This window comes from Melopsittacus undulatus, chromosome 3 (assembly GCF_012275295.1).
Source record: "Melopsittacus undulatus isolate bMelUnd1 chromosome 3, bMelUnd1.mat.Z, whole genome shotgun sequence".
In the NCBI taxonomy this organism is placed as follows: domain Eukaryota; kingdom Metazoa; phylum Chordata; class Aves; order Psittaciformes; family Psittaculidae; genus Melopsittacus; species Melopsittacus undulatus.
In genome coordinates, this window is record NC_047529.1 from 61,409,604 (window position 1) to 61,433,761 (window position 24,158).

General features: G+C 43.0%; 1 protein-coding gene across 3 annotated transcripts in view; it reads right to left on the reverse strand.

Annotated features, from left to right (window-relative positions):
• Positions 1 to 21,700, reverse strand: part of FYN (FYN proto-oncogene, Src family tyrosine kinase) — a 145,869-nt gene extending 124,169 nt beyond the window's left edge. For all 3 annotated transcript variants that reach the window (XM_005154693.4, XM_005154692.4, XM_005154691.4), the window contains exon 1: positions 21,318 to 21,700. The gene's annotated coding sequence lies outside the window, so the exon portion shown is untranslated. The remainder of the gene's footprint in view (positions 1 to 21,317) is intronic.
• Positions 21,701 to 24,158: the final 2,458 nt, after the last annotated feature.

Here is a 24,158-nt window from a genome sequence, read left to right on the forward strand (position 1 = left end):
ACAGTATAAATGTTTACCCATCTCTCTCAAAATATCATCAGCATTGTGTTGGGGACATGCAGTGTGGGCACTGAATCAGCTTTTATTAATACAATGATGTTAATGGGAACAGCAAATGGTTGGGGTTTTTTTCTTTTTAGACTCCTTAAAGTGTTTCATCAAGTGTCCAAATACTTCTGACTAAGGGCTTTTGGGGATACTTTTTGCTTTTTGTTTTAATTATAATTCATAAGCAGCTTATACAAGCATGCCAGGGATTATACGAATCAAATGCTGTTTTGTGGCTTTAAATTTATTTTCACTTCAAATAAGTCAATCACTAAACAAGATCTCCTCTCCCCTAACCTTCTTCAGCAATCCTCTCCCCTTTCCTTCTAAAAACCAAGAAGGTAGCAACAAAATAAAACAAAAGAGGGGAAAAAATTAATAAAACAACTTTTTTTCAGAACTCTATCTGAAATTTTTCAAGCCTGTCATGTTCAATTTAAAAAGTCACCATAATACTGAAAACCAGAAGTTTTCAGGAAACCAAAAAGAATGTTTCTGGTTTATTCATATTTATAAAATTTCTGACTGCCACATTACCAGCTGTTCATTGACTGCTTCATGTTTCCTTGCACTGTCCGTACAAATGGTGAGAAAATGTCTGCTCACATTTAACAAAGGGCTCATTTACAAACAACTCATTTAGCAAGTCATATATAGTTTCTTCCTTGCATGTCTTCTGTGCATCGTATAATCTCTCTTACCAGCACAAGGGCATTTCATAATATCACCCCCACTGCAAGCACTCCAGAGATTTATGTATTTCCCTGTAGTCTCTTGCTAACAGTCAGAAAAGGACAATGATGACTTGATGAGTTTGTGTTTTGACATGCAGGGGTGGGCCCTCCAAACAGTTTTGAGAAGCGTTTTACAGCTTATTTTTAAACAGAAGATAGACTAGATTATAAGAGAAATTAACCTGAGAGTATTAACTGTCAAATAAGATGGGGGAAGTGAGATCATAGACTGCAGCTCTTCACAGAAATGCATGAAAAGGGGTGGTGATGGTTAATTAAGATTGTGCTGATAAGTGCCAAAATCAAGTTCTCCATTTCCCCTACACCTTTCAAGCATAATTAGGTTTAAAATAAAACAGAGTAACAGTGTTGACAGACACGGGATCACTTGTTTATACTCTGACTCTGCTTTGTGTTACCTGTAAAGAACGGCAGGGTTTAATATATGTCCATTGGACAGTTGCTTCACATTCTGTAACTGAGCTCTTGGAAAGGTACAGACCAGATTCCTAATTATTAGTTTTCACAAAAAAAAAAAAAGAGAAAAAAGGCCACTTTGGTCATCCCAAACCATAGGGCATGAGCCAGATACTCACAAAAATAGAAGCCTGAATTGCAAGATCCTCCAGAGTGTCGCTCCTCCCAGTGTAAAATACACTGCCTCTACCCCACTCGGGTGTCGCAGAAAGAGGACCTGGGGCTCAGGCCATTTCCCCCCAGTGTGTACAACACCGTCCCACTCACAGGAATGGAGAGATGAAGAACCTGCAACGCCTACGGTCCCAGCAGCACCAAATTTCCATTCTGCACTGTGTCTTTCTGGTTTCTAGCTCACACAAAGGCTGGTTTGTCATCTTTGCCACAAGCACTGCAGGCAACAGCAAATTTGTGCGGTTCACATGTGCTGACTTGTAACACCACTTAGTAGCAAGACTGCTCCGATTATTGAGTGTGCTGCTTCATATCTGAACAGTATAGAGATTCACTCCTTTTGCTTTTTTTTCTCCCCATCTCAGTGCAGATCCACATTCAAAGGTCCGTTACACACGTGTCTGACAAAAATGCTGAGGTTATGAAGTTACACACACAAACAATAGACATTCCAGAGCCATTACTGGTTGTGCTGTTTTCATTTGTCTGCCCTCCCCCAACCTGCCCATGACTTCACCGTGATGCAGTTCTTAATTACATGATCACACCAAGTTTTCTATAAGAGCAGTCTCCTTCAGTACCTAAAATGGCTGGTGCTTATTCAATGTGGTCATTTAATATTGTGGGGTTTTTTTCTTTTTGACGTTCACTATCATTTCATTGAATACTCTTCACAGCCTGCTCTAAAAACATAATCAGTTCACTCATGGGTCCTTGCACTGCTCAGTGCCTGAATTTTCCCTCACAAAGGGTGCATTTTTTATAGTATCCTGAGACACCAGGAGTTTTATTGGCACTTTATGACAAAGAGAAAATAAATTCAAAAGTGCTCTTTATTTAGGTGCCCAATTTGAGACAACCGAGGCCTGACTATTCACTGCACTCACAGCAATGAGTCTATTGACTTCGCTTGCAGTTCCATGCACTCAACTCTTCTCCAGTCACTCCACAGCTACACAGCAATAAGTCACTTTTCATAACGGTGTATGCTTGGCAGATCCTTGCCTTTTCCTTCCCACAGACTTCCCCACCTCCTTGATGTGGCACCTCCCAGCTCCTGTGACTGATGAAGCTGTGATTTGGCAGAAGCCAAGCTCTCCCATTATTGTCTCAGTCTGCTCCTGGATGCACTGAAGAAAGCAGGGATCTTCTCAGCTGAAAAGCCCAGGATCACATCATGCAACTAAAACCCAAACTGTAGTGCACACACACTAATACTGCAAGCACTTACCGCATCCTTGACTTAGAGGAAAAAAAGAACCCAACCACCCAAAAATCATGGAAATCTTCTTTGAAATTAGGCTATTTCGAGACTGCTAAAAGCAAACCTTCCTCATCCCCTGAGAAATTTTGCTCACACGAGTACCCGTGATTAATCGGCGGGCTGATGCACAGCCTCTTCTTTTGAAGCTCAGAGAGAATCTGGAAACTTCATGCTGCTTTTACCTTTGTGCTAACCAGAATTGAGAGGAAGGGCAGGGGAGTACACAGCACTTCATTTATCAACAGATTTCTTGGGTTGTTGCTACCTGCAGAAGGGAAGAGCCCAAGTCCTCAAATTGTCAGTTCAACTACCCTCAGATCAGACAAATCAGACTCTGGAATCAGCTGACTTCTTTGTCAACCAGCTTGAAAGTCTTTTCTCTGCCATGGCCTATGCCGAGAGGCTAGAGGAATTTGTCAAGTTGATTAAAAGGGACAGAGAAGTGGAAAACAGTACAAGAGCAGCCCTGAAAGATGGAAAAGACTTTTACAAAGAGGCAATTTTTTGCACAAAATGACAGCATATTTTATTCGCATGAGTAACACAGGGAGGAATAACAGGTTTTCAGGACTTGTGCCCTTCTAGTCTTCTGTTTCTCCATGTACATTGAAGATAATAGAGATGCTCTGTACAAATACCAGTGTCAGCTGGATATTAGAAGCTCTCCAATAACTGAAGTGAAGAAGAGAGCAGTTGTGCATGTTGGAGATGCTCTTTCTTTGAACCCTCTGGGATTCAGTAATGACCTGTGTTCACCATGTTCTAACTTGTCCTGTTAGGGCAGGAGTGATTTAAGATCCCTCCTCATCCAAAATTTCTACAATGCACAACTTTGTACCACTCTCTGAAGCTGTTCTCAGAAAAGCCAGATGCATAAAATCTCACCTCATACCCACCCGCCCTTATTTCATTATGTCTGTGTGCTTTGTGGTTTAAGACCTATCTTGAGTCAATGTTAATTTAAATACATACATGCTATGGCAGTACTGGATACAGACACTGCAAAAACCCAAGTGAGATACTTGGTAGAGATTATGGGCAGACACTCCTCCCATTTAGCACCCATTACTGAATATTGTTGATGTACATGCGCTAACAGCAGACAGAAAGCTCTGGCCACATGTTTGTAACTGAGCTGGCAATAAAAGACTATTCTTTGTTATACCAGTACTTAGGAAAAACAATTTCCCTTACAGAAGCAGCAGGTTATTAGTATATAAGTACTGGTAATACTTTAGGAGTAACGTATCTCCAACCACTTCACTCTCTTTTATGAGGAATATAGCAAGCTTCAAAAAGCAGCAGAGCTATTTCAACTGCAAGATCCTAACTCTCTGAAGTAGCTGAGAATTGGTCTGTTCTGGACATAGAATCATAGAATGCGCTAGGTTGGTAGGGACCTTAAAGATTATCTAGTTCCACCCCCTCTGCCCCAGCAGGGACACCTTCCACTAAAGCAGGTTTCTCCAAGAACTACCCAACCTGGCCTTGAACATTTCCAGGCATGGAGCACCTGTAACTTCTCTGGGCTGAACATGTATTAGCCACCAACGCAAATACATAAATCAAGGAAGATTAAAACTAATTGCTATATTCATGATATTTTCCTTCTAGAAGTTAGGTAAAGATGACTGAGAAGCAAAGGAGGAGTTGTGCTGGCTTTGAGTAGCCACAGCTGAACCTACTGTAGCTTAGGGTGCACATCACCTCTGTGGCGAGGTACGATATCCGCACTGTAAGTGCCTAAATAAGCTATAAGTTGTACATGCAGCTTTGCCAGCCTACAGCTGTCAGGATGCCTTTATACTGAAATGTCAGCACAGATACTCCAGCAACAGTAGTATGGACAGACAGACACCCACACCCTGCTTTGCCCTTTTCACCACGAGCAGGGCCAACACCCCAGTCTAAACAAACTGCCCAGGCTTGAGCAGTCTGCAATGGGCAGAGACATCCTTTCTGCTCTCTCACAGACTTGGGTAATTAACAGGAAGAGTAAAACCAACACAAAGCATGCATCAATGTAACTACATGGCTCCAAGTCAGACCTCTGTTCAGAAAAGCACTACTTCATCACGTCTATGAAGGCAGAAGCCTCCAGCAGAAGGGCAAGCACCAGAGTAGTATCACATTAAAAAAAGAAGCATTGTCAAATGTTGAATATATCCAGTACAGCCCTCGCATGGGCAGATAAATCCCTTTCACTGTATGAGTTTAATAAAAGAAAATATCAAATTAAGCCAAAGTGGTACAATTTGTTCAGCTCCACACAATGAAAACTGATGTGGGATGTTTACCACAAAAAAAAAAAACAAAAACCCTGACAAATAATCCAGTGTTTATCAGGAACTCCTAAGAAACACTAAGTTTCTCACCCCCCAAAAATATATTTAGTAATAGGTTTCTTCCTCTCCCCCCACTCCTCCTTCCTTCTTTTCCTCTAGAGGATGCATTCATCTTGAAGGAGTCCAATAAAAGCAGAAGCAGCACAGAAAAAAGCAGCATGTTGACTGGTACCTTTGCTGTTCACAGAACACAGAACAAATATGAACGGTCAGAGCCTGATACTCTCAGAGGAAAGGACTAGATTAAAACACAAAGATAGAAACCTCAGCCTAGAAAGAGAATTAAAAGTTTTGTGTTCTCCCCTTTCTCCTCCTTTTAGCCCCGAATTTCTCTTATACCAAGTAGTTCCCATAACTGTCACTGATATCAGACTGGCAAGACCTTAAAGGGACCAGGCAGACAGTTACAGGACTGGAGAACGAAAGAGATACAAATGAAACTTCACTTTTAGGATGTTAAAAATCCCCGTTCTAAGAAGAAGAGATTGAAAATCAGTTTTGCATATTATGGGTATTAACCACATGAATTTAAATATAGTAAGGCACTAATTCTGGTTACACACTAGTCAAATATTTTTCTGACGGACTTCAGGAGGAACATTACTCAGACGCAGATGCAGTCAAGTAATGTCACTAAAATGCTATGACTGGCTGGTAAAGCAAGTCTGGGAGATGGCTGGGTACACCTAGAAGGCAAACTGGCTACCATATTTTAAAATCCTCTATTGAGCATTGTGAGTTCTAGTGGCTTGGGTTACTTTTGCTCTATAAAAGCCTGATAAATAAGTCTACTGACAAAGATTCTGCATCTAAGGGGAAAAAGTTGCTTCAGATATCAAGTGGACACAGTTTTGAACTTCATAGAAGTAAGGGTCACTGAATGTAAATACCAAGTAGTAGTCAACGGGTCAATGAAGCTTCGTTTCTTACCAATGCATCCAACTCTTCTAACCTTCACTTTCTAGTTGCTTGGACCCTTGAGCCTTCCCTTTCACCTATCCTTTTCTTTTGTACCTCCTAACATCCTAAAGAGATGAGAGAAGAGCTGCAGCTAGTTGTGCAAAATATATGTGCTCACTCGATTGGCAGCACTCTAGTTGTCTGACATCCATAAGCACTGAGTTTGACTGTCCCTCCAGGAGGGTTAAAAGCATAGTGCCTCCTCCACACACCTGCCTCTCCTGAAAAGAAATAGGTCATGAAGATCACTCACAGCAGTCTTCAGATTTACACTGAGAGATCAAAAGGCTCCAAATTTCAGGGACAAGTGAAAAAACTGTGTAAGGCTCATTCCTACAGGAATCCCAGAATATAAAATAATCCTTGCCTTTACCATTTATTTCCTTTCCATGTTAACCATCACACACACTACACTCTTTAATACTTTTTAAATTTTGCAATATACAGTCAACCGTATTATGTGGTCTCTCACACTACATACAGCAAATGCGAGAGGAGTCTGCAGGTACAGTTTCAGAAAGCCATAAAAGTGGCATAAATCTTCAAGTATTCATTATGTAGGCCTGAAGAATTTATTCTACTTCATAGTATTAAGCTTCATTTATTTGATAAATATTCTCCCTAAAGAACACAAGTTTGTAAAGAAGGAAAAGATGAAATGGTATTAAAAAACTGAAGCAAGGAAACCCAACCCACACGTGCCAACCAGGAACTTGAAATTTATTTTGGGAATTCTGGAAACTCATCAGAAATGAGGTCTCATAGGAATGTCAAAATTAGGTTAGCAGTTTCTTGCGAACATCAGGTAAAGAAAAAAAGGAAATAAGTATCAAGAACTACTGCCAATAAGGTTTATGCTGTTTTTTTTCAGGACTCAGCCAGTACTATCTAGTAAAAATTATTGTCCAGGTCTTTCTCCCCTTGATTCTAAAAGGGGTCAGATTCTTTCTTTAACACATTCTCCCACTACCCCAAAACCCAAAGGAAAAACTGTTTAAAACCAGTATCTACATATGCAGGCAATGGCATATATACTAAACCTCTAGTCTTAGCATGTGACACATACTCAGATTTAAGTGCATTAGCAAAGGTAATTTGCAAAATTAAGGTGTAGAGGGTAAGTTATTTGAGATTCCCCCCTAACCATCCTCCTTTTTTTAATACATTGTATCCCTTGTTTTGCCTCTAGCAAATGTGATAATTGGTTTTAAACTGCTAAAAAGTGATTCTTGACAAAATTAGCACTTGGAAATTCCTACAACAGAGAATAAGGCATCACCTGAAAACAGCAGTCAACACATGATGTGCTTAAGGTCAAAAGCTAAGGAGCTGCTTTCCAAGCAGTAAGACACCACAAGCTTATCAGAGAATAAAGTCATGAGATGATGAAAAAAGAAAAAAAAATAATCTGACTCACATCTACAACATAAAAGGCCCATTTCTGACATTTTTGGTTCATACATGTATTGCACACAGGCAGTGCGTGTGCTTGAACAGCTCAAGGTCAGCTGTCCTGGAAGGCATCTGCATCTTCAGAAGGGTATGATATTTGGCTGGGCAAGGGGAGTGGGTGGGCTTGTTTGTTTGGGCAGCACAGCTAATGCTTTAACTGTTGCAAAACAGAGGAGAGAAAGTGGTTTTAAATTACTTATTTTTCCCAAACAGCACACAGGGATGGCCTCAAGTGCCTTGTACTGAGCAATGCCCCAGTTCTTACCACTGCTTTTATAGAGACCTTTGCTTCTTTATTTCTTTTTTTTCCCAGAGAGATTAAAAACAATATACAAAGAAGTCAGTGCATTGCTTGGAAACATCTACCAACATTAACAGAAGAACAGAACTGAGAACATTTTTAGGATCTGCCTCCTGATTACACCCATCTATGTACCAGCAATTTCAAAACAGCATTCATTAGCCACAAATCAACAACTAGGCTTCCAGGCAGGGCAATCAAAATACATATGTTAAAAACACCTGTATTACATTGGTGGAACTGATCTCCAGTGTGATTTTAATATCTCAGATTTAATTAGAAGGTGTTAAGAAGCACACAAACATTCATTCTGTAAGAAAAACACAGCAACCTTTCAGATCTTGAGTGACAGCTTCCACTAGATTATGCTGTACTTTGGTGGCCCAATGAAGCCATATAACATCTTCAGCAAACTCCAGCCCTTTCTTCTCCTCCAAAACCACTGCAGCATTTAAACACCTGGGGTTGGTAAAACTTGCTTCCAGTCCTGCCGCCATCCAAACTTTACTCAGAAGAGCAGTCAGGGACCGGATGCAGCAGACTGAAGGTGCTGGCATTGTCTTGGAGGAGGTACTGATTTCCTGTGCTCAGTGCTGTTACCTCATCTCCTACAGTTTCTACCAAAATAATATACTTTACACTCTTTGAAGAAGGACACCTTTTGTAACTTTTCTAGTTTGCCAACTATAACTGAAGATATCTTGCATAACCTGTTTAAACAAATATTAAGTACGAGTTGATATGCATCCCCCTCATCTTCCCACTGAAACTATTTTACTCAAGCTGCCACTAAACACCAGAAAGCTGGTGAGCTTTTCACACAACATAAATGAAAACTGGAACAAAAATTCAAAATGCTTTCAACTCTCACCATCTCCCCGATGAGACCTTACACACAGCACCGAGACACCCCAGCTTCTGACTAAAATAATAGCAAATAAATAAAAGTACGCACAATCCCGAGATGTTCAACCTCACCTGATGGCCACGGCATGACCTATTATCCAGCACTGCCAATAGTAGCCAACAGACCAATAGGATCTGGGAGGGGGTGCATTTATTACTGTCAACAGGAAAAACTCCACATGTCTCTACATAATACAGGGACCAGTTTAGTAGTTAGCCTCCACTTTGGCAAAGCTAATGCACATTGTCCTTCTGCTACACACCGATGCCTGGGTAGCCTGAATAAGCTGAATAGCTCAAGGTTCACTTCTGTATCAGGAGAAGCTTCTTACCCTCAGAGCCCAGATCAACTCAACCTATGGTGACAACTAGATGGAGTGAAAATGCACAGCTAATTCCCAGGGTAGGGCAAAAATAAACCACCTTTTTATTTTTTAATCGCCATGAATATAAGCACTTCTGCAGCATTATGATGGGAGCACCGTGAACACCCATTAGCTCAAGGATAAACAGCTCATTTTTTATGGGAGGATTTGTGGGCAAGGCAAGGAAGGTGAGCAACAGAGAAGACCGAGGTAAGCAGCATGAAGAGAGGATTGCTGTAAGCAGGGTTATGGTAACAACCCAGGTGAAAGAAGGATCTCTAAAAGAGCCTCTGGCTGCCACAGTCAGTGCCACAGAGCTAGAACAAATACCCAAAGGAAAATCACAGGAGGAAAACAGTGCTGGCAACCGCCAGTGTAGGAAGGGAGATTTTTAAGAAGTTCCCTGGTAAGATCAGATACAGAAGAGGGTGGGGGAAGCCTGACAATTCCCCTCCCTTGTCCCAGCTTCTCAGCTCAAGCTTCTCTACCAATGCTTCCTTTTACATCCACTGGGGTTTTAAGGCTTCTTTCTTCTTTGGTTTTACCAAAACACCCAGGAGGTCCCTGAGGCACAGCAACCACCCAGCCCAACCACCTCCCTTGCCATCATTTGACCTAGCAGCAGACACTGTCCTCTCAACATGCCAAGTGCTTACCTCACCACAATTTTTGGGGAGCCAGAATTCCCTAAGCTAAATATCTTAGATATTAAAGCAGGCATATGCATGTAGAAGACCTATGCCTTCAGCTGCTCTTCTACATTGGGGCATGACAATATCTAAGCTAGGGGATGTGAGATGAGACTCATGCTCCTCAAAGCAGCAGCAACTGCAGGACAAGTCCCACATGCACAAGTGTGGTGATGGTTGTGGGCTTCTGTGTTCCAATTTTTCTGTTTTTTTTCAGGCAAATGTTAATTTATGGACTTAATCCATTAACAAAAAACTTTTATTTTGTATGTGTTTGAAAAAATATAAAAAAAAATAAAATAAAATTATGTAAAAAGATTAAACCCTTAAAAAGCACAGACTATAGCTAGTCACATGTATTTCAGCCACCTACAATAACACAACTTCAGTGATGGAGTCTCAGAAATCTGATGGTGAAGAAATGCCTGCATTTAAAATGTTAAGCACATGTTACTGTCTCACAGTTCCTGAGGTTCATCTGGGTGGCATGCCTGTTATTTCAACCCTCATATTTGCTACCAAACACTAAATTTTAAGTGGGTAACTTAGCTAATAGCTAAAGTACTGCTAGGAAAACAAACAGAATACACACAATGCATCTCTTTGCACATGCTGTTTACTATGCATTTTCTTCACCATTTTACCAAAATAATCACTGTGATACAATCTTAGTACTTCAGGTTATATTGCTGTATGCAGCATGAAAGTCTGGTGCAAAACATCACTACAGGGAAATGGAAACCTTTGCGTTTTGTGTATGTAAACCCTGGTTTGGTCATCTGCTTCAGACAATTAAAGCAAAGGGCCACCTCTGTTCCAGCTCTTTTGAGGTGACAGAGAAGCCTACAAGTATTCCCCTGAAATGGAGAGTTTCCACCCCTCCCACTTGAGAGAAGTGAAGACAATAGACAGCAACCAAAGATCTGGCACCAAATAAGCAATTTAATTAGCCAGCAGGTGGAGGGAAGTAATTATTCCTCTCTATGCAGCATTTGTGAGACCACATCTGGAGTACTTGGTCTGGTTTTGGGAGTCCTGGGAAAAGAAAGATTGACATACTGGAGTGAGTCCAGTGGATGGCCACCAAGATGCTGCAGCACTTGACTTATGAAGAAAAGATCAAGAGAGATGGGTTTGTTCAATCCATCCTGGGAGACACTCAAAAGCCAACTGGACGAGGCCCTGGCTTTGAAGTTAGACCCGGCTTTGAGGTTAACCCTGTTCTGTACAGGCAGATGATTTCCAGAGGTCCCTTCAAACCTAGATTCTCTTGTTTAAATTTTAAAAGAAGAACTCCTTAGCAAAGTTGGAAGGACTATTAAAAAGTAGTTTAACAGAAGAAAGTACTTCATTAAAAAGTACTTTTAGAAGAGAAGTCTGTTAACTTTAGAGAACTTAGATATACTAAAAAACCCCAACAATATGACTGGGGGAATAAAAAAAGGCAAAAAATTGCAGGCGATCATTCCTTCAAAGAAAACTACTGGTTCCCCCTCGCCCCAGATTTAAACCATTATGTGAAAGAGCCCAAAGCTATGTACTTTTCACCATATACACAGGTTCAGCAAGTTCCCATACCAACAATCATAAAGTAAATCTACATCATGTGGTTTGACTGCCATCTTCAAGATATTTTCTCAGAAATTATGCACCACAGTGGCAATGTATTGCTGACTGCAGAAGACATGCTTCCTATTGCAGTTTGGGGTGACTACATTATTGGCAAACACAGATCTTACTTCCCTTGCAGAGTTGCTCACTTAAGATCCGTGTTACTTCACTTTTGGAAGTGAGTGTTAACAATGGTCCAGTGGCACTAAAAAAATCTACAGAAACATATTAACCCTTTCAAATGAAATTTGAGACAGCAAGCCTTCTAAATCAGTTTACTTTGGAAACAACTGGCTCAGCAAGAAGTACTTCCCCACTCACATGGTGATACAATTTGAATGGTGATCACATCCTCCTTTAAGAAAGGTTGAAAATAAACACTGCATACAATTGCAGCACCATATCATTTTAAAGCTTGTTGGTAGCTGTTATCAGAGCTCCTGAAGAACCTTTCTTCAGTGGGGCATATAATGTAAAGAACAAACAAACATACAAATAAATAACAAAACATTCATCTAGTTAATTCACTCTTTCAGGTCATTGCTCTCATGTCTCGTCTTTTTTTGTGTCAAAAGGTGAAGTACAGCCTCTACAGCACCACATATTGCTGCACACATACACTCACACCAGCTGTGAACACATCATGGTGGTCCTGGAAGCAGTGCAGGCACATTAGCAGGATGGTCCTCCTGGGCTGCTGGGGCTATCGGTACTCACACACAAGCTCTTCTGTCCACCTCCACACAGTCCCATAGAATCATAGCCATGCAGACATATCTCCAGTCTGAGGCCTGTTCTACTCAAGGAAGTAAACACAAAGCAGTGCTTTTTTGACCCACCATCACATTCAGGTTCACATTACTCCTGGAACAGTCTCACTGTGCCACATTAGCTCTAAAAGGATGAAAACTGTCTTTTGTAAGACATAAACTCACATGGCAAATTGTGGAGAAGTTCACTACAAAAGCCAAATCTGGCTGACTTGTTTAATACCTACAGCTGTACAGACAGCTTCATAAAACAAAACTAACTCTTTTGGATTACTGTGTACAGTTCTGGAGTCCTCAGCATAAGAAGGACATGGAGCTGTTGGAACAAGTCCAGAGGAGGGCCACGAGGATGATCAGGGGACTGGAGCACCTCCCATATGAAGACAGGCTGAGAAAGTTGGGGCTGTTCAGCCTGGGGAAGAGAAGGCTGCGTGGAGACCTCATAGCAGCCTTCCAGTATCTGAAGGGGGCCTACAGGGATGCTGGAGAGGGACTCTTCATTAGGGACTGTAGTGATAGGACAAGGGGTAACGGGTTGAAACTTAAACAGGGGAAGTTTAGATTGGATGTAAGGAGGAAGTTCTTTACTGTGAGGGTGGTGAGGTACTGGAATGGGTTGCCCAGGGAGGTTGTGAATGCTCCATCCCTGGCAGTGTTTAAGGCCAGGTTGGACAGAGCCTTGGGTGATATGGTTTAGTGTGAGGTGTCCCTGCCCATGGCAGGGGGGTTGGAACTAGATGATCTTAAGGTCCTTTCCAGCCCTAACTATTCTATGATTCTATGCTATGATTCTATGCATGGGGAGGAAACAAAAACCTAAACAATGTAACTTTACAACAGTTCAAATTAAGACTTGCTGAAAACATAACAAGAGCAGAGACAAGGTCACCCTACCCTTAAAGAAGTCATTGAATCACACTGATGCCAGAGGAAGCCCACAGTTTTTGAGAGTTTCAAGTTTTCAAACATATAAACAAAAGGGTTTTAACCTTTTACAGGACTGGCAGCAAATTGTCCTGAATGTCAAGTCATGAAGTAATGCGTACCAATACTCTCTCTGTCCTGCCTGCAGTGACTGAGGAGAAGGAAGAAAAGGGACACGGTCTTCCCTGAGCACTTTGTCCGCAACCCTATTTGTTCCTTTTTGGCAGGCCCATTTGAACATTAGGACAAGGAGTTCTGCGTTTTTTAAGCATGTCCGGTAATGCTGCCATAAGCAAGAAAAACAGTCAGTGCTTGTCTTCTACCTCCCCCAGTGTATAAAAGCTCATTTTTGACCTTCAGATGTAAGGGTTGTTTCCACAAGGTCACAATATTTAGCAGCTTTTTTCTCAGACAAGTTTTTGGGTTAGTTACATTTCCTACAAAAGGGAAACTCCTAGAGAAGTGGTCAAAAGAAACTAATGTGATGTGTAGAGTATCTTGAGAGCATACAGCCTGTTAACACAGAGTTAAATCTGCCTCTTCAGTTTGCTAGCTTCTGTACACTGGCCTTATGCCAACTTTATGCTGATGGGCTTACAAATTTTTTCAGCAATGATTGCAGCTAATAAAATGGGTTTAATTAAACACGTTTGATTTTTTCTTTTAAAGGCACTTTGCCTCAGTCTTTCGGAATAAAATAGAAAAGGAATTAAATAATAAAAATAAGAATCCAGTTGCTATTCCTCCTCACCAGTCCAAAGCACAAGATGTTATGAATATAAAATCACTCACCATTCAGTCATCTATATAACTTAATATCTGAAACAAAAGGCCTGCACATTCAGCTAAAGGTTTTTAATGAAAACTATGAATGACCTCAGATACTGTGCTTTTCAAAGAATTAGCTTTCCATCTTTTTATTCCTTCTTGAAGAGTGGAAACAGCACATTATCCATGAATTTGGAAATGGACCTGGAATGTTTCTTGCTGAAATCACCAATTCAAATGCTGCCCAGAGTGATAATGACCAAAAATTTCATAATCTATTGGCTATCTCATAGCCAAACCCCAGAAGGAAACTTACGAGTTTTCAGTTACTTTCCAGGAAGGCAAAGAAGCAACAGAACAGGCATTTTTGCCGGTCTGCAAACAAAAATCTGACTGGATGTGGGCTTCCCCTGTGTAATCTTATTATTCAGTTGTTGCCTCTTTTCAAATATCATTAGCATACAGTGACAGCATGCAAGAGGACCTGTCCGCAGAAAGGTCTGAAAGTGTAAGAGGTCGTTAACCTCACTATAAAAAAACCCTCCACCATTAAAAATCAATACTAAGCACTTACATATAGGTTAAGACAAGAAACAGCCTAGTTGCCCAGTAAAACAATAAGGGTTTTCATTAAGAGTCTTAGAGATGCTTGCCTTTTTTTTTTCCTGGAAAAAGAATTATCATTGCTTCCTAGTTAGAGGCACTCACAAAGAAAAACCCAGTCCCAGGAACAAATATTCTTTCTTTTAATGATCTGAGAGCTGCTTTCTCTTACACCTGCTCTCCTCCCTCGGGGGTGAAAGCAGCTGGCTGTAGGACACAATCATCGCCATCTCCGAAACAGGGTTATCAGCTGGTCTTATGCTAAATCCTAAGAAATGACCAGGAATGGGATTAAGTTGTCACAGAAGAAGGAAAAGTACTTCTGTGGAGAAGTGATACTTTTCATTATTTCTTGAAAGCTAACACAGCCCCCAGAGTTGCAGGACTTTTGCTGATACAGAGATACCTACAGCCCTTGTTAGCATAACTGTGAAGTTCATAAGGGCTAAAAAGAAAAAGTCCATGAGTGTTGTTATTACTGTGCACCTCACTGATGGCCCAGAGCTGAAACAAGGTCATTCACCAACGTCATTACTAATCTGAGCTTCAGCTAGGTGCCCAGCGCTTTCATCTTCCAGCACGATGCTGCAACACAGCATGCTGTTGAGGCCTCTGGCCTGGAGAACTTCTGGACTAACCAGCAACAAGTCTTCCCAATTATTTTTGGGCAAGAGCATCAACTTCAATTACAATCCCCAGAGCAATTCTGCAGTTTAAAGGTCAGGCACAAAGGGAAGAAAACAACATATTTGGGAGGAAGGGGAGGAAGGGAAGGGGTAAAAAATAAAAATAAAAAATCAACAATTATCTGCACAATGATATCAGAAGCCAAGATAGGAACTGCATTATATTCCTAAGTCATGCCAGGAAAACCTTCAGAGCTGCCTCTTTTGTAAGTGGTACAGCTGCAAGTCAAAGATCAATGTTATGCAGAGTGCTCTTTCACACACAGGTTGTTCTAAAAACAAGGGAGGTTGGCAGGTCTTTATTAAGACAATAACAAGCCTTCAAATGAATTCTAAAGTTTGTTTGCTTTAAAAAAAAAAAAGTAAAAAAACCCAAACCAAAACGAAACCCCTCACAAATAAAATAATAGAAATTTAAAGAAAAGGGGTGCTAGGAACCACCACATACCGTCATTAGAGAACTTTAATGGAACAAAAAAGTTTTTTTTAAAGAAACTGAATGGGTATTTAATATTATTCTTTATTCTCATACCCCGTTTAACTTCTCTGTATAGCTTCACACAGCAAACTGAGGCCTGACAAGATAAAAATTATCTGGGAATAATGTTTTCATCTTGGACCATACCAAAAAGGTTTGAGAACTATTTTGGTCAAATCTGTTAACACGGGAAAACTGGAGCCAAGAGGAAAAGGACAATTTCAAACAGAAGATATTTCATCCAAGTCAAGCCAATCATTTGAGGTTTCCTCCTCCAAAAATTGCTAAGAGTTATATGCAAGTTTAAGTGGTGCCAAACACCACTATTAAAGCAAATGTCCTCACTCACACACAGAAGCAGCTTCCTCTGTCTGCTTCAGCTAGTTCTTCCCTTGGTCTATTCAAAGTCCTTCCACCCCAGCTACTTCTCTGCTTCTTCATATGTTGCGCTGGTGCCATTACCATTACTTTCAGCTTCAGAACACTTTCCAAACTTAGCACTGCAAATGACAGAGTTTTGGTGAATAAAATAATATTTTTTCAAGTGCATCTGTAAGTTTCAGTACTGATGGTACACTTCGCCTGAAAGGTAAGGTCTCAATTTCAGGTTCAATTAAATTGTTACAACCCTTAAGGCTTTAGATGTTTATGTCTTCAAGAGCTCTCATGCTCTGCTGCAAGGCCACCCTAAGAGCTGTGAAGCAAAGCATACTATGCAAGGCCCATACTATGTGAGCCCTTGGTCAGGGCCGGCTGCTGATAGCGCCCCTCACCATAGGATCATGGGTTTTGGGGAAAGCCCAGTAACAGCTTCCACAGCACCAGATCAGATACTACCAAAAGTAGCTCTGGCTCCTTTGAGGAGCTCTGGCTGGGCTGCTTCGTACTTCAAAGCACTCAGCACATCACTCAACAGCCACTTTTCAACATTAGTCTTTTCTGGTTGTAGCCACAAGGTATCTAAAGCAAGATGGGACAAAGAATTTCCCTAGGCTAGAAAAGTCATCCAGTCATTGCTGCCTCCTAAAAACCCCAGCAATACCAAATAAATAAGTGTAGAGGGGTGAATTTCCCTGTTCTCATCAAAACACTCACATCACAACTGCCTTGTATAGCTCAGCATATTAAACCATGACTTAACATGAAGAACATCAACTAACTTGCCTAAAAATTTAGGTTACTGGTTTAATCAAGTAGGACTTATAACTCACAGATACTCTAGAAAATTATAGTGTTGAACAAGCAACTTCAGAGGTGCGAGAATTCCCTGAATCAGGAGAAGCTGAGCTGAAAAATGTAGGGTAACCTCATATCACCCTGTCACGAACAACATGAGTGGATCCATTCAAATCGAGGTGCCTTTGATAAAAGAAATAGAGCTGCATTTTGGGAAGGACAGCAAATTAAATATTTATTTGCAGTCCCCTCCGCTGTTGGAAAAACAATTTCACTAAGGCCATCTAACTCCAGTCAGCTGACATTGCCAGGCCAGCTTTTGATGGCTTTCTCAGATGAAAAACGTTTATTCAAATTCATGGTATACAAGGAATAGAGCTGGTCAGGAAAAATCTGACAGTCATCTTCTGCAAGGAAATTCTATCCGTATCTAAAAGCTCTGTAAAACTGTTGCTGGTTTTATACTTCAATAAAAAATCAAGGTGTCAAAGGTTCTATTTTGTTCCAAACAGGTGCTCATATTTTGAGTTGAAATCCTTGCTGTCATCACAAGTTACCACTCAAAATAGTCACAAGCAACATGAGGTGACATGTTTTGATAGACTTGAAGTAATTTTATTTTTCAGTTACCCCAGTATAAGTGCTGATATGGTTCAGTTTTGTTTCCCATTCCAAGCAAAGGCAAGTTCCAAAAAATCCTTTTCCAAATGTCATTGTTTTCCTGTGGCCAGTGAAAAGGAGAACCATGAGACGCTTCACCTTGGCTGCAAGCTCCCATTAGGTCAGGCCTGTTTCTAGTTTCAGGGTTCAAGGATATTTCCTGCAGACAGGTTTTACTTGACCACTCTCAAACTGAGAGGCAGCTTACCAGCCTGAAACCACTTGTCACCTATTGAAATAAAAATGGAAAGCTTTGCTTTTTATTTATTTATTTGGTTGATTGGTTTATTATTATTATCCTATCAAAAGCAGGTTAGGGCTTTTAGTCTCTAAAAGCAAGCCACTGTGGTACCAAGTGAAACACGCAGGATGCAGGCAGACACAGCACTAGTGGTTCACCTCCATCTGAGGCCCTTTGCATCGGGTGGTCCTGGCAGCATTTTCCTTGGCACATGGACCACTGGGAGTGTGGCTCTGAGGTGCACAATATGTTCAGCACAGCACAGCCAGCAGCTACATCCTGTCCTTTACTGAGGCATGTGAAATCTACAGGGGTCATAACTGCCCTGGTAGCAAGGCCTCAGAATGCTCCACGCTAAAAACATGCATATTGTTTTGTGGGCTTCACCCCAAGTAAATCACAGACTTGCATGACACAGATTTGTAGGTTTTTTGGTACCAAAGGAGGCCTTAATTGCTGGATTTCCATAGAACAGCTAGGGTGAGTTAGATTTGTTGGTTCAAGTCCTGATTTTGGAGTAATGGGTCAAAATTACTTGTGAGACAATTCTGTGGGAGCTGCAAAGTGGGGAAGAGACAGGAGTTATTGGTTTCCTCCCTCTCAAAGAAAGGTCACTTTGACAATACACACTGCCAGCAGCAGACCTGCCCATAAAGCAAATTACAAAGTGCTGTCCATGACACAAACAAACGCCATTATTATACATTCAAAGTAGTGCCCAAACTGAATTAAGCAGAACTTTACAGAACAAGTTTGAATCAAATATTAACGCATGCCCCAGAGAGAAGGAGGAAGGGAAAAACACATGTGTACAACTCTTTCTCTCCCTGAAGTAAAAGCACTACAATGAAGCAAGACGGTAAAGTGAAGATGCTGGTTAAATAAAAGTAATCAGGCATAAAGTGGTCAAGAGCTTTAAAGCCTTCCTTAAACACAACTAAATATATGATACTGTAGATGTACCATATTACAGTGTTTAATCATGACAAAGGCACCGGACAGTTTTTACTTGTCTAGCCACAATTTTATTACCCTGTAAATCCAGTGCAGACCATGCCACATCCAGATTATTATATTCAGCTTAATTAAACTAAGCCATAGGGCCAGTGGTCAGTATCAGACTCCACTTACGCATTTTGAATAACGCTATTCAGGGATTTCACATAAACAAGGTCATGAAATCTAGTATAGTATCTCAAAAATAACTAGCTCCTCAGCAATGTTTTATCTTACTCAAATAAAATAGAAATTAGTGAACAGGCCCTAACTTTCAAGATACTTAAAATGAAAGTGGTTAATACACAACTTTGCAGTACCAGCTTCCTCACTCTTGCCTTACACTGACTGCCATGCCCAAACACCAAAGTTGTTTATCCTTCACGGAAGACACACATTTATTCAACATCAAAACGATTTCCAGAGAAGCCTGTTCAGGGTTGTATACTTAACTGGTATTTCATGCCACTACATCTTCCACCAGCGCGCAACACAGAATTTCTGAAACAACATGCCCGAAGCATAAACTGCAAAACATCACAGCCAGTGACCCACCATTACACAACTTCATATTGGAAATTCTTATTTTTGCCAAAGATGAGCTATGTAGATAAGACAGTAATTTGTTAGAGGTGGAGAAGTGGCAGGCTTACAGGCACCTACCAGGAAGCATGTGAACATTTTGACAAACTAAGAGAAATCTGAAGCCTACTACCAACAAAATACAGAATTAGGCAATCTTCCTGTCTCTTTTTCATCAAAATCATAGCTTTGTGGAGTAAAAAGAGGCTCAAGAAGGCCCCTCTTCTTTTTTCTAAGAGTCTCCCTTCTTCAAATTGTTCTTAAAAAATTGTGAAAAGGTGCCAGCCTACTGATACTCATCAAGTATTGCCAGTTTTCTGAGCACATACATCAAGGTTCTGGAAACTCTTGTATCACTGGGGGAAAGTTAATAACCTTTCAACTTTACCGATACTAAGTAAATGTCCAAGTGTGAAAATGAGCTCCTCTCCCTTCCAGTTTCCAACTGGGCCAAGCAATGGTTGTAATAGATGTAACTGAGAAGTTGGAGATGATGCCTTCCCTCCCTTCCCACTCTGGTATTTTTCTTTTGGCCTCCTTTGTTCACTTAACAGAACTTTGTTTGAAGTGTGTTTTTACTCCTTCACTGCATGACAAACCCACACAGTCAGAAGACAGGCTTATAAAAACCACAGATCTCCAGCAGGGAACTCAACGGTGGGTGTAATATTGGACACAGCGCTCCATTCATCATGCACATTCTCCGGATTTCAAGTTGACAGTGTCCCTTTAGCTTACTGTTCCTCCTCATGGGAGATCAGACAAGTCAAGCCTAATGAAAACACTTCCTCCACCAGCACATAAACAAACAGATCTTCACCTGCAATTGTTCTAAGCTTTGGCCACAAAGCGCTAGTTAAAATGGTATCAAGGAAAAAAAAGCCGAAAAAAGAAAAAAAAGAAAGGAAATTGGGTCGGGGGAGGGTGAGGGGAGATGCTGGAAAGTGTTACAGCTGCAGGGATGGTGGAGGGAAGGATGTGGGAGTTAAGGAGGCTGTGTACAAGGAGGAAAATGACAAGGTCTCAAAGGCGTTCCCAGTCCTGTGTATGCATTTCGAAAGCCTGGTCCGTTCCCACTTGTTATTTAGCATTTCAGGAATCAGAGCATATCAGAGTGATTGATGAACAACTGCAGAGGATTGCTTTCCACTCAGCCTAAACCTTCTCCTCCAGCACCGGCTCAGCCTTGCCCTCCCTGTCACCGCTGAACAGACCGAGATATCATGGTCTTGTTTTCACAAAGTGACCCCCGGCCCTCCCCTAGCACTCACACACATGCAAAATCCACACAGGGCAGAAATAAGGCTAGCTGCCGAGGAAGGAGAGACCAAGCTGAGCGTTATTAAGGAGGTCGGGCGACGAGTACACTATAGCTCTGCAGACACAGCAAAATGCTGTCACCCATGGTGTGGTGTTTGGTATCTCTCGCTAATCTAAAATGTGGCTGGAAAGGAACTGGCACCAGCTCAGCGGCCTCATCTGTGGAGGAACAGAGAGACCCTAGGGGAAAGACAAGAAACAAGCCTCTTTTCACATCCTACCACCCTTGGGCATTTTGTGCGTCCCTTCTTTCTTCCCTGAAAGAGGCCTTTGTCACAGACGAGCAAATCCTATACGATTTATTTCAGAAGGAGAGAAGGTCTTTTTATTTATCGCCCCCCTCCCCTTTTTCGCAGTTCGGCGACAACAGATACAGCCCTGTGCTGTGTCCCCTCCCCTCTCCACGGCCGGCGGCCCTGGGGGTGGGGGACACGGACACTGGCGATCACCAGGCACGCAGGGGCTCAGCGCCCGCCTGCCCCAGCCCCGCACCGCGGTCTCCGCCGCTGCCCCCGGTCCTCCTCGCGCTGCAGGCCGCGACCGGCGGCTCCAGGCAGAGCTTCGGGGTATGTGTGAGTGGGGGATGCCCGCAGCAGTGCGGCCGCCTCCCCTCGCCAGGAGCCCCCGCACCCCATCACTGCCCGGGCGCACAAAGGAAATGAACGCGCTGCAGCATCCATCCATCCATCCATCCATGTACCCATCCATCCATCATCCATCCATCCATCATCCCGTTTCTGCTCCCCCCGGGCGGCGGCGGAGCACAGGGCTCCGGCCCCTCCGTTACCTGAGGCAGCTCTGCTCGGCGCAGCGCGGGGCCGGGGCGGCGCCGCCGCACTCACATCCTCCTTCGCTCGCTCCTCCGCCGGCTGCCTCCACCCGCCCGCCCGCCCGCAGCGAGGGGCGCTACTGCCTCTCCCCGCGGGCAGACTCGCTGCGCCGAGCCCCGGCCGGGGGCGGAGGCGCCGAATTCGTGCGGCGGCAGAGCCGCAGCCTGGGCAGGGATGAGCTCGCACGGTCTCTCCGCGGTGTTGCTGCTGCTGCTACCCCCTCCGCCTCGCTTCCTCTCCGCTCTGCTCCGCTCCGCCCGGGTTAGCGCGGCTCGGGCGCTCCCTCCCACTGGGGCTCCTGACAGATGGCGCAACCGCAGCGCCACCGCCGCCGCCCGGCCCCACTCTCCCGCACGGAGCCGGCAACCACCTCCCCCCTCCCGCCGCGCCCCTTCGCGGGAATAACCCTAGACTGGCGGCTCCGCTGGCCTATGGCGATCCGCGGCCGGCAGACATCGCCTTTCTGATTGGCGGGCGGAGGGGGAGGCGGGGCGGGCGAGCCAACCCCCAGAGCCCGCTGGCCGCGGTGGCGGTGGACAGGGTAGTGTCTGGCTGCCGCTCGCAGTCAGTGGCAGCCGCTTCGGGCGGTCCATGGGAGTCTGGCAGGGCAGTACCGGAGACTGCCCCGGCTGTCAGGGAAGAGAAGAGAGGTGGAAGGAGGAGGAGAAGGAGGAGGAAGAGGAGGGGTGGCCAGCCCAGTCCATGGCAGGGGTCGCGGCCAGCCGCTGCCGTCGCCAGAGCGGTTGCCGTTGCTCGGCGCCCCGCTGCGTGTCCCCCGCAGGCGTGCCGCGGGGAGGAGGGAGCGGGAGCTGAGTGTCTCGACAGCCCTATGAGAGAACAATCTTAATCAGATTATGCCTCTTTGTGAAAGACGGCGTCTTGTTTTACTATTATGATTTTTTTATCCCTAATTCTTGGGAATTCTTGGGAAATTGCCAATAGTGGGTTATAAGGCAATGATGGTAATGAAATACACAGGTCTTTTCTAGAGTTACGGGTTTATTCCAGTTTTCACGTTTAAACACAGTGTTCCAGTTGGCCATATCGGGAGGAGTGGCAGCCCTGTCATAGCCATCTTCCAGGGGTACCTGCTGTCCCCACATCACGGCTGGCCACCTTTGCTGCGGCTCCAGTCTTGCAGCGTATCCAACGACGTGCAGGCTTTGCTGTCTTCCACCTTGCTCCACAAGCAGGTGACTGGAAAGGTCTCTGTACACTCTGTTCCCTTCAGGTCCTTAGCAATGCCGTGACTCCTCCCAGCATTTCTCAAGGTGCGTGCGTCCACCTCCAACGCCCACTGACGGCACCGCACACTCCGGCTTTACTACCGTACTACCCTGCCCATGACCTCGGATGCTCCCGTGTTGACAGATCGGCACATCTCATCATCACTCATCTCCTGGAAAGCTTTTCTGCCTTAGCACTGAAGAAATCACAGTTTAGGCTCCAACAAGAACTGGGGAAACATGTAAAATACAGATGCAGAGAAACTAAATAAAACATATTGAAATAGCAAAGACAGCTAATAAAAGTTTTTAGTAAATAAGGTTTACATTTCTCTGTCTTGCCTGGATTTAATTTTTGTCTGCCAGTATTTAACCAGAGAATTTTTTTATCTTGATGATTTGATTTCCTGATGAAATTACAGTTTTACAGGTTTGGATGTAACCTTGTTTCCTACCAGGATGTCTACAGCTGTGTGTTTACAACAAAAAAGTGCTTCACTTCTCTGTCTAGGTGGCCGTGTAGGTCGTATGTAGGTGATTCCTGATAATTACATTTCAGGACCTCACAGAGTTTGTCACACTAATGCATAAAGAGGTTGGGAATTTCGAAAGAGAATGTCACTCATGTCACTTTCATTTAAAACCCGATTACAGATGTTTAAACAAACAAAATTTTCAGGCTTCTAGAAATCTCATTTTTAGTTTCCCTCTAGCCTTTATGCTGAGAAGAGCTTATTTTTAAAAAGAGTTTATTTTATCATGTAGAAGGTACAGGCTATGTTTCGGAAGGATAATCAGATGTCCTGTTCAAATTCTTCACTCAAACCAGTACACTAATTACAGGCTAATAGGTCACTAATCAGCTTCACCATTTTATAGCCTCTCTTACACTTCCTCTCTGTCTACATTGCTAACTCAGCGATGCTTCCATTTGTTTTGGCTGTGTGTATTTTACCAGCTATAGCCTGTCATGTACAGCATATTATAATAATAATTACAGAGTAGTGAGGAAAAAAGGATCTGAACTTGCCTACAGTATTTTAAGAGGCTGACAGTATTTGCCTGAAACATCCCACTGTGTTTTCAGGAGGTGTTTTGGCTGGGGTGTGCTAAATGGGTCCGGCTGACTCACAGGTAATTAGTGCAAGGGGATGCTGAGGTGGCAGGTCTGCCTCCCTGGGGACACCCGCTTCGAGGTGGGAACAACAGCCTGGAAGTGGAAGGGAAGGGTTTGAGCTGAGCTCTCCATCCTGCTTGTCAAGGCTAATCACACTAGTATGAGGAAGCTGGAGGAAGCGTATTGGCAGGGCTTGGAAAAGAGCACATTGCATTTTGTGTAATAGACCATTTGTGGAAGCAGGTAGACAGAAGAACCTTGATTGCAATTATGTCTTTAAAGAATAAACAGAAGAGGTCTTCCTTATTGCTGTAGAGGGCCTACTCTCAATGTTCATACCTGCCTGCTTTTCATATTGAGCTAGAATATCCCTAAAGCACAAATTGTAAGAGGTGTTCCCTTAGACACTGCACAGAGGTTTTCCCAAACCAGCAAAGCAATAAATTATAAGAGTA